This window comes from Gekko japonicus, unplaced genomic scaffold (genome assembly GCF_001447785.1).
Source record: "Gekko japonicus isolate JY-2015 unplaced genomic scaffold, Gekko_japonicus_V1.1 scaffold1466, whole genome shotgun sequence".
Taxonomy (NCBI): Eukaryota; Metazoa; Chordata; class Lepidosauria; order Squamata; family Gekkonidae; genus Gekko; species Gekko japonicus.
This window is the reverse complement of record NW_015170929.1, coordinates 85,291-100,456: the sequence shown is the minus strand read 5'-3', so window position 1 is coordinate 100,456 and position 15,166 is coordinate 85,291.

The following is a 15,166-nucleotide window of genomic DNA, read 5'->3' as shown; positions in this document are numbered from 1 at the left end:
CTTACGAGGTAATGGCCCTTGAGGAACTGGGCAAACCTCCGGTGCATTGCATCTGCCTCCACCCGGGACCCCACCATTGCCAGGGTGCTTAACTGGGTGTGGAGGGGGTGGCCGGTGGGGCGAGTAAATGAATGCTTTAAGCTGTTTGCATCACGGCAAAATGAATTGTCGGTACATCGGGGATGTTTGCTATGGGTCATCAGGGTGGTGGTTCCCCCAAAGCTAAGGGAACAAGTCTTAGAGCCTTTGCATGAATGCCACCCTGGTATCGTACGTATGAAGGGACTGGCCAGAGGGTATTTCTGGTGGCCAAAGATAGACGAGGACAGAGTCCTGGGTCCAGAAATGTCCTGAATGTGGAAGAAATGCCCATGGCCAAGAGTCCATGTGGACTTCGCGGGTCCTTTTCAAGGGCAGATTTTTAAAATTGGCGTAGACGCTTACTAGAAGTGGCTCGAGGTTGTCCCCACATCCAAAATGACAGCACAAACTGTAATAAATGTATTGAGGAAACTGTTTGCAACGCATGGGTTGCCAGACACTCTGGTGTCTGGCAACGGGACATGCTTCACGGCCAGTGAATTCAAAGAATTTTTGGCGGCAAACCTCATCGCCCATAGCACATCCGCACCATTCCACCCGGCAACCAATGGACAAGCCGAAAGGATGGTGCGGACTACAAAGGAGACTTTGGGTCGTTTGGTGCAGGGAAACTGGGGCCAGAAGGTGGCGTCCTTCTTGCTGCACCAACACATCACACCGCACTCCGTGACGGGGTGGAGTCTGGCTGAGCTGTTAATGGGTCGACGCCTTACCACCTTGCTAGACGGTATGCACCTGGACTTAACCTCCGCCAGGCCACCAAACAGTGAGTAAAGTGAACAGCCTAGGGTGTTTACTGAGGGTGAATGTGTATATGCAAGGAATTAAGGTAGCGGTCATAAGTGGTTGCCAGGCACAGTAACCCAAGTCCTCGGGTCCCGCCATTACACGGTGAAACTTAATGATGGTAGAATAATGAAGCGCCATGTAGATCAGTCGCGCAAGTGGTGGGCAGACTCAGTCCCTGATTCCCTTCCCCGGGTGGCCGATGTACCTGACTCAGACAGTCAAGTAGAGTCTCTGGACTCCAAACTGACTGAGGGCTTCCAAGCACTGGAACCCTCAGGCATAGTCGAGGGCAGGCAGAGCCATGACTATGCGAATCGGCCACGGACTCTCAGTCCCATTTGGAATCAGACTGAACCCACTTACAGGGAGCCCAAAGTTGTTCCTCCTTCCCCTCCTGCAGTAAGTATCAGACGATCCCAACGGGTCAAGCAGTGTCCTGCTTACTTGAGTGAGTATGACTGCTCAAGGGTTGTCTCGTCTTAGGGGGAGGATTGTTGTGTATGTAATGGAATGGAATGAATGTACTGAGCTTGAAATCTGAAAGGTAATGTAAACCGACCTATCGGAACAAAAGGAGTTCTGGAGGGAAGCGAAGTAATTGGCCTTTATGTACAGTTTCTGATTGGACCTTAGCTGACATGTGGGCGTGGCTTGCCAAGCCCGGACAGTTTAAAAAGGAGCCTGCTGCTCCATTGATTTGTCTCATACTGTTCTTCTGACTACGTGTTCAATAAAGCTGTTATCACTGTTCACCTGCTGCCTCGAGTCTCGTATCTAACAGTGATCTTATTAGATCTTCTGCATAATTCAATACAGGAAGATCTACACCTAAATGAGCAAATGCAAATTAATTAGAACAAGCCATGCAACCTTGTTTCAATGAGTCACTTAATTCCTGTTGGAATATGCAAGGTCTATTGTGCATAGATAGACAAGATGTGAAAATGCAAAAGGTGGCTGCAATTTGAAAAACTCGAGAATCTCGCAAGACGCTTTGCAAATCACAATTGGTATCGTATTGCGGCTGTTAGATCCTTTCACCACTTCCCAGATTATTCTTTCCCATTATTTAAGGGCACTTCCAGATGGGGGTGTTGGCAAGTGTCCAGTTTACTGAATCAGATCGCCTGAGCCTGCAAACCCTATGCCAATTATGGGACTGTGCCCCCTTCAATAGCTGCTACTCTAGCCCATAGCAGATCAGGGACTTGCAAGGTCAGAATGGATGGCCCAGTCCAAGGACAACACAAAATTTCCACCAGCACTAGTTGCTACCTCTACTCTGAGATAAGTTTTCCCCATTTCTGGTTGAGCACTATGTGCTGAAAGCTGCCATCTGGACAAAGAATGTGACCTACCGTCTTCACTTCTAGACAAATGACCTTACTTTCAGCCTTCTTGTTCAAATGACCCCATTTTACCAACTGATCTTTGCCACAATGTATAACTGATTGATGCTTGTCAGTTATCACACCAGTTACTTAACATTCATCTGCAAAAGATTTTTAAACCATTATTTATTTGCCTTCACATTTCAGATTGGGTTTCTTTTCCGATTGTGTTTCTATTTGGGAATCAGAAACTGTGGTCACAATTGCCCATTATGGCCTTTCAGTCTTGGAATAGTTGAGGCAAGGGCTAAAACACTATTACATTAGACCCGTGTTGCAAATGGGGCTAAGATTATTCAACTGCTGGGCTGAATATGAAGTTGCAATTCACATGGGGTACTCTTTATGATCTAATGTGAGAACTGAATGTAGAACATTGTGAAATGGAATTTCTGTAATGCAAGGTCACATACTAAAGCATCACATATACCATCAGATCCAGACTCCCTGAATTCCTAAAAATATGAGAGCCTATTTTTTCCCCAAAATAGAATTAATTAACAAATCAACACTGTATTTCATTGTTTAAATAAGGATTATGGGTAGCTCTCCCACTACAAAAAGTCATTGTACCACATTTGGTATTGTAATTGTAGCAGTGATTTATTATTGGTATCAGCACTGGAAGCCCGAGGGCCAAATCCGACCTCTGAGTACCAGCAGCTGTTCCAGGCTGATCAGTGTAACGTCCTCTGCAACAAAAAAGGCTAGAGACTTACATTTTTAAAAAACGAAAGCTAGGAATTCGGAGGACCTGGGAGACAGATTGGTATAACATTATAAGCTATAGGGATAACACTATATTGTTATAACATTATAAAGCTATAAAATGGAGCTGTTTTGCCAGGCCTTTGGTTGAGGTGGTGGACGTCAATTAACGTCAGCCTCTCCTGCTTTAACTGCTCCAAGGTGCTATTAAGGTGGGGCGCCAGGAGTGGCATCAGCTGTCCTCTGGACGGACCCCCCACCCTCTCCTGGCAGGAACTTCTCTTCTCCTGAGCGGCCACTACTCATTGAATTGTTAGTCACCTCAAATTCTAATCATACGGGATTAATTTTGATGTTTTAATGGCTTGTTGCTTTGGATTTTGTTTTATTTGTTATGCTATGTTGTTGTAAGCTGCCCTGAGTTCACTTACAGGGTAGGGCAGGGTAACAATCTCATAGATAGATAGATAGATAGATAGATAGATAGATAGATAGATAGATAGATAGATAGATGATAGATAGATAGATAGATAGATAGATAGATAGATAGATAGATAGATAGATAGATAGATATCATAATATCTGACTGACACAAGGGTCAGCCAAATCACATAATGCTACTGCGATTTGTCAATCACCATATGACAGATTCCAGACTAGAAGGCTGATTGTGGACTTTCCCTCCATGATCCAGGAAGACTGTTTTGTTTTCCATTTTATTTTCAAAGTGCTTTCCTGGCACAGCCCAGAACATATTAAAAGAGACTATGTGGCTCTGGGTAAAAAGGTGAAGGAATTCGGAGTGCAAGTTGTATTCTTGTCAGTTCTTCCTGTCGAAGGCTGTGGCTTAGGAAGGGAAAGAAGAATACTGAAGATCAATGATTGGCTACGTAGGTGGTGTCATCAGGAAAGGTTTGGATTTTTGGACAAGTTTTACACTTTTGAGATGAAGCTCTTCTATTGGGAGATGCTTTGCACCTCACAAGGGTAGGGGAAAAAATGTGGTTGGAAACAGCCTTGCAAACCTAATAAGGAGAACTTTAAACTAAATCCTGCAGGGAAGCGAAACAAAAATGCAAAGCCATTAACTGGAGTTAAGAACTCTAAAGTTTTGCGGGGAGGGGCACATATGCTAGATAACATTAACTCACATGTAAGTACAGAAACAAAAATCTCAGGGTGCATGAAACATGGATTCCAATGTCTCTACACTAATGCACAGAGTGTGGGAAACAAGCAGGAGGAACTTGACATTCTAATACAGGAAGGGGACTATGACCTAATAGGCATTACTGAAACTTGGGATGACACAATTGGAATATTAGGACCAATGTTCCCTCTAAGCTGTGGAGTCCTGTGAGCAAAAATTCCACTTTGTGAGCTGCTGGCATTAAAGTTGTGAGTGAGCCATTTGGCTGCTGCATAAATTAGTTTACTCTGGAGCCATCCTTCCTGAGCTAAGGCAAAAATGTGTGAGCCGGAGGCTAAAAAACTGTGAGCTATCTCACACTGACTCAGCTTAGAGGGAACACTGATTAGGACTGAGGGGTATAACATTTAAAAGGGATAGACAAATAAGGAAGGGCAGAGGAGTTGCATTACATGTAAAGGAGGTATATACTTGTGAGGAAATATGTGAATCTGAGCATGAAAGTCCAGTTGAGAGTCTCTGGGTAAAAATAAAAGGAGTAAGAAATAATACTGATATCATGGTGGGGGATCTGTTATAGACCACCAAGCCAGGCAGAAGATTTGGATGAGACCCTCCTAGAACAGACTACAAAGTTCTCGAAGAGACGGGACATGGTGGTCATGGGAGATTTCAATTACCCGGATATCTGTTGGAAGTCCAACTCTGCTAAAAATGAAAGGTCCAATAAATTCCTGACTTGTCTTGCTGACAACTTCATTTTCCAGAAAGTGGAGAGGGAAACAAGGGGATCTGCTGTCTTGGACTTGATTCTTACCAACAGGGAAGAACTGGTTGACGAGGTGAAAGTAGTGGGCACTCTGGGTAATAGTGACCATGCAATTTTGGAATTTACAGTCTTGGAGAAGGTAAAAGCTGTACATAGTAAGACATATAGGTTGGACTTCAGGAAAGCAAATTTTGACAAACTTACAGTTATGCTGGGGAAAATCCCATGGTCAGAAATACTTAAGGAGAAGGGAGTTCAAGAGGGATGGAAGTTTCTTAAAAGTGAAATACTGAAGGCACAACCACAAACGATTCCTTTGAGAAGGAAAATGGGAGGAGCCTGCTTTGTGGCAGTGTTGTCATGGCAGTGTTGTCATGGAACAAATCGTTCTAAACAATTGGGCTGGGCGTGAGCTCGCTGACACCACTGAAGCTGCGTAGTACTCTTTCTTCGCAGCATTAACTGCCATCTCATAGGATCTCATAAACGTCCTATGGGATGTTCTTGTAGCTTAATCACGAGCGCATCGCCACTGTCTCTCTAGCTGTCTTGGCCCTCACTTCATCAGCCACAACTCCTGGGTATGCCAAGGCGCAAGCTTGGAGCAAGGGTGCAGAGGGTGTCGGGGAACAATCTCGTTGATGGCTGCAGAGAGTGGGCTGTGCCAATCCTCTACAAGCTCATCTAATGAATCACCAGGGGGCATCAGATCCCATAGAGCAGCGGTTCTCAACCTGTGGGCCGCGACTCCTTTGGGGGTCGAACAACCCTTTCACAGGGGTCGCCTAAGACCATCGGAAAACACAAATTTTCGATGGTCTTAGGATGGTCTCCTCCTCCACTGAATGCCAGTGCGGGAAGGCGGCCGTTCCCAGGACACGCACTCAGCTGGTGCCCACCCGTCGCTCCCTCTGCTTCTGGGCAGCCGGCCGAAGCGGGGCAGGCGAACGGACTGGCAGGCCGGCTCCAACCATCTGGGGACTTCCGGCCCAGCTCGCCCCCCCCCGCTCCTGCTCTGCCCGGGCTGGGCCCAGCCAAGCTAACGTCAGCACGCACACCCCTCCTCCTCCTCCTCCTCCTCCAGCCCTGCCGGGGAGACACTACAGGTGACCCGCCTCTCCCCCAATCTGGGGATGCAGCAGCCGGAGCCACTCTTGTGATCTGCCCTTCTTCGTTTGAGATCCGTTGGGCTCATTTCCTTTTGGCAAATTCTTTTTTGTTTGCACGAAAGTGGGGTTTGTGGGTTTTGGTAGGTTTTTTTTTAATCTATTTTTTGTTTCCAAAGACGACCGGAAAGAAAGGAAGCTGACGGAAGGTCACGCGCAACCCGGATCCTGACGAAGCCTGCTGACTCGGGATTGGACCGGGGATTCTCGCTCCGCCGGGCAGCCAGATCGAGGCAGGTCGAGGGGCCATGCTGCCCGGCAGGAGCGTGCCTGGGATGGGGACGGGGTGTGTGCTGGGGTGGGACGGGATCTTCAAAAGCGAATCTGAGTTGTGTGCATGTTAGGCCAGTGCCGTCAGCATTGGGTATGGTGGGTGTGCCCCGTGGTAAACCGGGGGTCCTGATCCTGCCCTGCTCCCCTGGCCCACAATTTGGGTGAAGAGTTTACTGCAGCCCAAGCAAAGGAAAAGATCAACAACCTCAGATATGCAGACGATACCACTCTAATGGCAGAAAGTGAAGAGGACCTTAAGAGCCTCTTGCTCAGGGTAAAAGAGGAGAGCGCAAAAGTGGGCTTGAAGCTCAACATCAAAGAAACTAAGATCATGGCATCCGGCCCCATCACTCCTTGGCAAATAGAAGGGGAAGTCGTGGAAGTAGTGACAGACTTCACGTTCCTGGGATCCCAGATCACCGCAGACTGTGACAGCAGCCATTAAATTAAAAGACGCCTGCTCCTTGGGAGGAAAGCGATGGTGAACCTAAACAGCATGATAAAAAGTAGAGACATCACCCTGCCAACAAAAGTCCGCATGGTCAAAGTAATGGTATTCCCAGTAGTCATGTATGGCTGCGAGAGCTGGACTATAAGGAAGGCCGAGCGCCGAAGAATAGATTCTTTTGAACTATGGTGCTGGAGGAGACTCTTGAGAGTCCCTTGGACTGCAAGAAGAACAAATCAGTCAATCCTCAAAGAAATCAACCCTGACTGTTCCCTGGAAGGCCAGATAATGAAACTGAAGCTCAAATACTTTGGCCACCAAATGAGAAGGGAGCACTCACTGGAGAAGACCCTGATGCTGGGAAAGATTGAAGGTCAAAGAAGACGGGGATGGCAAAGGATGAGATGGTTAGACAGTGTCATAGATGCAATGAACATGAAATTGAGCCAACTTCAGAGGACGGCGGAAGACAGGAAGGCCTGGCGGGATCTGGTCCATGGGGTCGCAAAGAGTCAGACTCGACTGTGCGACTGAACAACAACAACAAAAGCAAAGGACCCCACTTGGTGGGAATGGGGTTTAAGTCAGGGGGGGCGTTCACACCAGTCCCCAGGGTTCCCCCCCCCGGCACTGCCAGAACCCATCTTCCGCCTGGGATGGGTTGCAAGAGACAGACTCTGCACCTTCGGACCTCAGGCAAAAAAAAAAAAAGAGCAGCGCCCACCACTTTGGAGGGGGCTCCAAATCTGCAACAAGCTGTGAAATGCCACAAAAGACACCTCCCCGCCTTTGATGGCATTTTAGCTCTGCCATTCAAGTATTTGTTAACATTTCTCCCTGTCTTTGTACTCATGAGGTAATTTTATGGTTGGGGGTCACCACAACTGTATTAAAGGGAACTGTATTAAAGGAACTGTATTAAAGGGTCGCGGCATTAGGAAGGTTGAGACCCACTGCCATAGAGCCATCTGAAGCGGCGTCGGGTCCATTTGGCTCTGCAGGCGTGCTAAAATACGCTTGCCACCCAAACAGGGTCAGGGTGAAACATTCAGATGGGCCCTCAGGGCAAGGTGGTCTGACCACGGCACTGCCAAGGCAGTGATCCGGTCCACTATAACCCTTGTCGCAAAGACCAAGTCAAGCATGTGCCCAGCCCAGTGAGTGGGAGGCGTTACATATTGGGAGAGTCCCAGCGCCGCCATGGAGGACACCAGGTCTGCTGCCCGGGTGGAGACAGCATCTTCAGCATGGACCTTGAAGTCACCCAAGACGACCAGTCTAGGGTGTTTCAATGCCCAGCCCAGACGATTTGGTTGGTGTACCGACTGCCCAACGCACTGGTCAATAGCCTGCCGTCGCTGATGGAGGCCTCCATCAGCGATGGCAGGCTATTGACCAGTGCGTTGGGCAGTCGGTACACCAACCAAATCGTCAAACTCTCCCCGGCATCCCAGACTAGGCCGGCACACTCTATGCCCACAATCTTCGGCAGCGGGAGTGCCCTGAAGGAGTAGGCCTCCCAAATGAATAGAGCCACTCCCCCCTCCCCCCTCCCCCTGGTCCGTGATTGGTGAAGGACCGAGAGCCAGCTGGGAGAGAGCTACCGTCTCCCCCTCTCACACCCAGGTCTCAGTCATGCATGCCAGGTCTACTTTCTGTTCGAGCAGGAAGTCACGAAGGACCATGGCCTTGTTATTTATAGATCTGGCGTTACACAACACCAGTGTCGGAGGTGGGTCATTCATCCTAGTTGGGGGGGGGGGATTACTTCATAAATGCAGATCCAAGGATTTACAGGATGCTTTAAGGTCCACAAGGGAAAGACACAGAGAAGCAAATTGCCTCTGAAACATAGAAGGTTGTTCTTCTGACCTTCAGCACCAATCATTCAATGCACCACACAGTATTACACCAAGGTCAAGTTCAGGGAGGGGGGGGAACAAGAATTTCTGCAAGTTTGAAGCAGAAGCCAGTTATGCACAGAACTGATTCGCTGGTATCCATGGTGACAACAAGATGCTTCCCTATCCTAGCGACAGTTTTGTACTTTTTAAAAAATGTATTTTTTCATTCATAGAGTGAAAAAAGTAGACCAATGCACAAACAGTGGCCTATAGCCGGCTGGAGATCTCCTGCGTTTACAACTGGTCTCCAGGCAACAGAGATCAGTTCACCTGGAGAAAATCGCCCCTTTGGAAGGTGGACTCTGTGGCCTTGGACCCCATTCAAGTCCCTCCCCTCACAAAAGCCCATCCTCCTCAGGCTCCACCCCCAAAATCTCCAGGTACCTCTGAAGTGAGCGGTGACTCACGAAAGCTCATACCTCATGCCCTGCCACTCATGTTGTTAGTCTTCAAGGTCCCTCTTGCTCTTTTCTACTGCTACAGACAGACTAACACAGCTACCCGTCTTGATCGATCCCAATTTTAGATACTTGTTATCAGTTTCTGCTGTTTTAAGAAATCCTTATTTTTAACAAATATTTTCCTTAGGTTATACTTTACAGACTAGAATACCATTTCCACTGAAGCAAAACAAATTGTCCTCTCCTATAAAGGGAAGAAATTTTCTTGGAACATAGGTTTTCTGCAATGTGATTTATAATTTCTACATCAATATCTGGTAAGCAATAGATTGTATAGTTACAACTATTTATGTTCATAATGTACTTATATGAATTATTAAATTTCAGTTTAGCTACATTTGCCAAATTACAACTTCCTAGACAGGCTATTCTGTGTGTGCAGTTTCTTCTTTTCACTAATAATACTCTGTTTTTCTTCCTTTTTTGCCCCACTGACTCCTTACTATTTAAACTAAGAATTGTGGGCCTGGTAAGAAAGCATCTAATATTACCTGAGTTGCTTCCACAACTTCCTTCCTTCCTTCCTTCCTTCCTTCCTTCCTTCCTTCCTTCCTTCCTTCCTTCCTTCCTTCTGTTTCATCGGACACTTCCTCCCTCCCTCCCTCCCTCCCTCTTTCTTTTGGAAAACAGACCTTTTGAAGTACCAGTTACGCGTGCTAATGATATATGGACTGACCTCTTTTTGCCTAACTTTTGCAGTGAGCTTGTGAACATTTGCGTCTAGGCAACCATCAATATTTAGTTCAGTGATCAACTTCATCTTTAGCCATCCAAATGAGATCTAATGTAGATTTTAGAGCACAGCAACATTTAAATATTCTTTCTCGAGCTGTAGCAAGCCAGGAAGTACAGAGGTCAGGCTGTATGCTGATGTTGTCATACATTTGGCAAACTTGCATGGTATGTTACCCTGCTACCTGTATTCATTAGCCAACCCAACTCTTTTCTAGAACAGATTCCAAAATCAGATTTAAGGAGCAGTTCTACATGCAGCCTTGTAGAAAAAAAGACCAATTAATAAATGGCAGAAATGAGATAAAAATTGCTGCATGGATAGTTCTATGTTCTGAGTGCCTAGACCAAGTTAAATTTGCTCTGGCTTTCTCCTTCCCTTCACTACTGTTTTCCTTTGTGTCTTCTTGAGTTTCGGAATGTATCTAGATGGTGGAAGTGGGAATGATTAGTGATAAAGGGTAATGCTTCTTAGTTCAGAATACCGTATAACTGTGTGCCAGATGTAAGACAACATCAGCGTGAACCTCAGCCGCAGATTTCCTGTCTTGTTCTACATCAGCAAAGGACAGATTCAGGAGACCAAAATCATAACTCATGTTCAGTGTGTTTTGCGAGTATGGCCGTGCGCTCGATCTTTTCCTGTCATTTTTATGCTGCTGACAAAAGAATATAGTGCACATGGCTTTTCCACAAGCATCACATCCATTTGCAAGCATGTTGTAAAGGGAAAACTGTTTCCTGAAATATGCTGACACTCACTTGGAAAAGCCCCTGCAGCCGAATACCATCATATCAGTTAACTAGTCAGGAAAGGGGTGCTGTGTTAGCAAGCTGGAGTCACAAACCACCAAGCGCTCTCTGGGGAGTCCCAGCTCAGAGCCCCCCCCCCCCATTGACAGTCTGCAAAGCACTTCAAATAACTCTGCTACCTTTCTAATTAAAAACTACCTCCACAGAGCTGTATAGCGGCTTTGCCACTGATGTTGTTCGCATCTATGTTAAATAACGGTCCCTCGTAGCTGTCCCAGAAACACAGCCTATCATGGAAGCTGCACTGCATATTGTATCTAGTTCTGCATTGAGACGGTGTATGAACAGAAGCTGCCTGGGGACTGTGAGATTAAGGAGGACAGAAGGTTTAACAATGATAAAAATAAAAAAATTAGGGTTAGGGTTTCAGTAAGCAGGCAGGCAGCAAGCATTTTAAAAACGCTTAAAGGAGGTTCTGGTGACGGACACAGGGAAAGCTTCCAGCTCACACTAGTATCCTGTGCTTCTTCCAAGAAGCTCATGGCAGCCTGGATATGTTACATTTCATTTTCGCAGAAAACTTGTGGTGCCTTTATGACTGTTGCAGAATTAGGGCCTGGATTAAGCCTCCTCTGTTGAGCCTATGATACTTTAATTTTCTACAGTAAATTAGTCTCTGGCCCCGGTCACACAAGCGAGATAATCCGGGGGTGGGGGGGAGTGAGGCTTTTTGCTCCAGAGCAAAATGAAGTGCAGTCTGCTGTTAGTCTGTTCACCAGATTCTCTGAATTCCCAGCTTTCATTTTTTTAAAAGTAAGTCTCAATCCCCTTTTGCCTTTTATTGCAGATATATATGCCTTTCCCCTTATATTATCATAATGAAAAGGGCTAGAGATTTGCTTTTTAAAAAATGAAACCTGGGAATTCAGAGAACCTGATACACAGATTGTTATAATGATACACACTTGTCAATTACAAAAAGAAAGAAAAGGCCCTGGTGGCATAGCATGAGGTGGGGGGGGGGGATGGCTACCATCAGGAGACTGGGGCAGGGAGACTGCAGGAAAAACGGCCACGTGGAAGCCCTGTGGCCACCGTGCTGCATCAGCATCCACGGCAGCAATGGGGAGATCACGTGTCTGTCCCCGTGTGTCGAAATGCCTACAGCATTCTCCTTTCCATTATACATTTCTTCTCCCTTAGCGAGGCATACTGATTACATTTAGCAAAAGTCAAAAATTAAGTTATAGCCAAATTTCCTCCTTGCAGAAAAATTCCTACCGTGACTCCACCAATGTATATAAAATAAAAGATCTATAGACAACCAGTCTCAGTCAACTTATATCAGTAACGGTTACAACTGCTGGATATTGTAACTTTGCATTCAAGAGGCTCTGGGAGGGAAAGGGTTAAGAGAATTCTCTCACTGGGGTACGCTTGGCAGTTGGTCCCGCCCTCTAATCAGTTAGATGTTGAGCCCTTTTGGGCATTGCTTGCCTTCTTATATAGGACCTTTCTTCTTGTCTCTCTTACATGGGCTTGGAGCTGTAGCAAGTGTAATGTATTCAATAGCTGCCATTGAATGCGTGATGTATGTGAAACATCTAATTGACTTGCCATGTTGAGCTTCGTCCTGGGCTAGGATCCAAATCCATCCAATCGCATTGCTAGCCCAGGAAGCACCTAGCCAATCACTTTACAGCAAGCTCCCTGAGCGGGAACGTCCGTGATTGGTCCTTATATGAACAACCGTATTGGTTGGTATTTGTACAGTGGGTGTGGCTACATTAGCCGGGAGAGTTTAAAAGCAGGACAACTGCAATGTAAAAGCTGAACTGTTCTGTTCTGGCTATCAGATGTTGATCCGTGTTGGAGTTGTGTTCAAGTTGAAGAATAAAGTTGTGTTCTTGCTGAATCACTCTCCGACTTCTTTGTTAAGCGAGCGACTTAACAGCAAGTTAACTTTTTTTGACGTTAATCTGTTCACAATAAGTTAAATGTACCTATATGAATATGTCATGTAGGATGCACTTCTGTTTTTGCAAGTAAAATTTCTTCCTTTTTTTTGTTACCACAGGAGTCAGATCATCTTTGTAATTTGTTTGAACAGCATTTTCCCCTTAACCGGGAAACGTGGAGGATCGGGGGAAGCGGCATGAAGCTTCCGTGCTTCCAAGGCAATTCCTTTGTTTTACATTTAACCCAGTGAAGGTTACAGTAGGGTGACACAACTCAAGACTTTGAGGGCATCCAGACATTGCCAGAAGGAGGTGGGAATATGTGGCAATGCGCTTTTGGAATTCTTCTGGTGGGGAGGATAAATAGGAAAAGGGTCTGATCCACAATGAAGCAGGCCAAGACAAGCAACTTGCCCAAGGCTCACTATTGAGCTTTGATGTTTACACAGTCCACTTCATCCTATTGATACCATTCTGAATTTGCCTACAACTGCTCATAGAAATGGTTCTGACATCCAAAAAAACTGGAGGCATTTCCACATTGGCTCAGATATGCTCCTGGATAATGCATTTGGCCACACAACGCTGAAGCCACTGTCTTAAAAATAATTCTCCTGGAAGTCTTGCACACACTGGATTTCGAATGATGTCAGGACCTGGTTATGCTGCATTTCATTTTTCCCGCTTGGCCTGATGAAAAGCATCGTCTTGAGTCAGGAGGCCCAAACACAGCCTAACAGTGAAGGACTCAGCTGTCTTCCTAATTGAAGTGAGAAACAGAGTGTCCAGGCCCCGGCCCCGACTTGACTCCCACCCACCCACAGTAAGCTTCCTTGGGGGGGGGGGGGGGGGGAGCCCCGGGAAACCTTACCTGGAGTAGCCAGGCAGTGGGACAATGGCAGCAGGGAGAGCAGTGAGGGCCCCCACCAATTTGGCAGCACTTACAGCAGCAGGAAGGTCAGCACACGCACACACACACACGCACCCCCCCCCCCATGCACATGGGCCTGGAGGAAGAAGAGCCTGCAACTGGCCGAGCCCAGCTGAGGCAGGGAAGGGAGGCCTCCCACTCTGCGCAGGAGGGAGACGGGGAGGGAGATGGAGGCCTGGCAGCCTCGGGAGCAGGTAACCGACCACCTCCTTTAACGGCCTTTAAAATGCTTCCTGCCGGCCTACTTACTGCAACACGCCCTTGATCAGAGTTAGAGTCCAGCGGGGGCACCTTTGAGACCAACCAAGTTTTATTCAAGGGGTGAGCTTTCGTGTGCACGCACACACGGCGTCAGACACAGTGAAATGGAATTGCATTGTTCTATTGCTTCAGACCAGCACAGCTACCCACTTTGAACGTCCTTTACCACTTCCCGAGGGAGGTGGAGCCAGGGCCGGATTGGGCCCAGGGAAGAAGGGTGGGGCCCAGGGTCAGATGAAAGGGAGGCGGCCAGGCTGGCAACAGGCTGAGCACACCTGACCCAGGCGAAAGGGCAAGTGAGCCAGTGAGAGGGAGGAGGAGGACCAGGGCAGCGTTGCTGTAACTGCTTCTCCTTCCCATTCTGAGGCTGACTGGAAAACCTTTCTGGCCCTAGCCAGGATGGCGGAGTGCCGGAGTGCCGCAGGACAGAGCAGGATGGACCCTCACACAGGAAGAAACAAAAGATGCAGCCTTGGCTGATGCTGTAGGAGAGACCCCGAGGTTCAGCCAGAGAACCGTCTGCCTCAGGGTAATCCACTGAATCCAGACTTCAGTGACTAGTAAAGGACTAGAACATCACCAATCAGTTTCTGGTCATCAGGGGCACTACTACAACCCTAAGCAGCTGTAGATGAGCCAATTAAACAGGGGGGAAAGCTGCTTCTAGTCCTGGAAGTAGTAGGAGTTTGCAGCAACTATCGCCAAAAATAGTGTCGGAAAAGACAATGTCTGGTGTACAAAGCAGACGAGAAGAAGACCCTGCAGGGGGCAGCAAGAAGACAGGATAGTGAGGTCAGCACCTTCTCTCTCCTTTTAAGGGTCATTCCTTGTCTATCTCCAGATTGCTACTCTCAGGACAAGATCCCCCCTTCTTCTCAGAAGTGCCACAGTCTTTCTCTCTCTCTCCAAGCTAGTTACAAACCTTTCTCTGTCTCTCCGCTTTCCTATCAAGTATGCTAATTCCTAAATAAACCTTTATCTACTCTTTAATCAGGTTCTGCATAGTTGCTGTGTTAATTACTCTGCCAACAAACAGGAGCCTGTGTCAGAACATGAGTATATCACTTAGAATCTCATGGGCTGATTTTGCACTAGAGCTGCCTCGATGTTGCACCACCGTTTGCCCCGATACTATTGGTCAATTTCACACCCGAAGCCGCGGGGCTGCATTTTGACCCGCGGCTTTGCCCGATTTTCCCCGCAGTTTTGTGATCCTGTTTTTTGAGGATCACGAAACTGCGGAGGAAATCGGGCGATGCCGCGGGTCAAATGCAGCCCCGCGGCTTCGGGTGTGAAATTGACTAATATTATCGGGGCAAACGGTGGCGCAACATCGAGGCAGCTCTAGTGCGAAATCAGCCACTCACTAC